The sequence below is a fragment of the Dioscorea cayenensis genome, chromosome 2 (genome assembly GCF_009730915.1).
Source record: "Dioscorea cayenensis subsp. rotundata cultivar TDr96_F1 chromosome 2, TDr96_F1_v2_PseudoChromosome.rev07_lg8_w22 25.fasta, whole genome shotgun sequence".
Taxonomy (NCBI): Eukaryota; Viridiplantae; Streptophyta; class Magnoliopsida; order Dioscoreales; family Dioscoreaceae; genus Dioscorea; species Dioscorea cayenensis.
Genome location: NC_052472.1, coordinates 22050803 through 22051941, shown reverse-complemented (window position 1 = coordinate 22051941; position 1139 = coordinate 22050803).

The window sequence follows — 1139 nt, the reverse complement described above, 5'->3', positions numbered from 1 at the left end:
AAAATAAAACAAAAACCTATAAAAAAATAAAAAGAAGTCATTCCATATCTTAAGCTAAATGTATATATGTATATATATATAATTTAGCTATTAAATATTTTTGCTTATAAAAAATACACAAATTAACTTGTACTTAATAACCATCATTATAATTATCTTAACTATAATTTTTCCTCATAAAATAAAACATTATAAGTACTTATGTTACAACTTATAGTAGTTGCAATAATATTAAACTCACTTTAGACTAACAGTTTACTTTATTCGACAAACATATGATATAAGTAACTCATAACTAAAAGTCTAGGGACTTAATTAGGATGAACAAGTTGGTGCACCGAAACCATTGTTCTAAATATAAATTTTCCACAATTGAGATGCTTAAACGGTGTTGAAATGGTCTCAATCGATGCACCTAAATAAAAAGGTTCAAATATGGTTGAACTACTTAAATGGCAATTAAATGTCATAATTAAGAGGCTATAAAAATTAACAAGTACCATAATAATGAAATGAATTTTATTTTCTTTCTAATTTAAGCCATCCTTTTACTTTTCATTTGTGCAAATATGGAAAGACATTTAAGGCACCCTTTTGTTCTACAAATAAATTCTTTTCTTTTGAAAAAGACAAATAAAAATTTTCATGGTTTTTTTATGCATGAATTATAAGATATGTTTTAATTTATTAACTTTGAAACTTATGTTGTACCGGTCGTATTTGTACAAAGATTTTGTAGTTGATGAATCACTCTCATATTTATGTATTGTAATATATATATGAGCATCAATCCTTGATGTACGCTCATAGATTTATGAACGCTCATGCAGACCATTGGATTTCAATCCAACAGTTCAGCGCTATTTTATGAACAATATCACTATGCTTTTATAAATAAGAGCACAATGAAAAGTGAGATGCACAATATTTTGATATTAACCGTTCAATTAAATTCAGCCCAGTAATTGAATAAATTTTAACAATTAAACCCTATTTCTACTAAACCTACAAGGGAATCAAAAACCTAGTATAAAACTAAACAAACCTTAATGAACTCTACTAACCCTTAATTAGCACACATTGTAGCATTTTAATTAATATTGTGCTAGTATTGTGCTCAACTACAAATGTTCTATGAA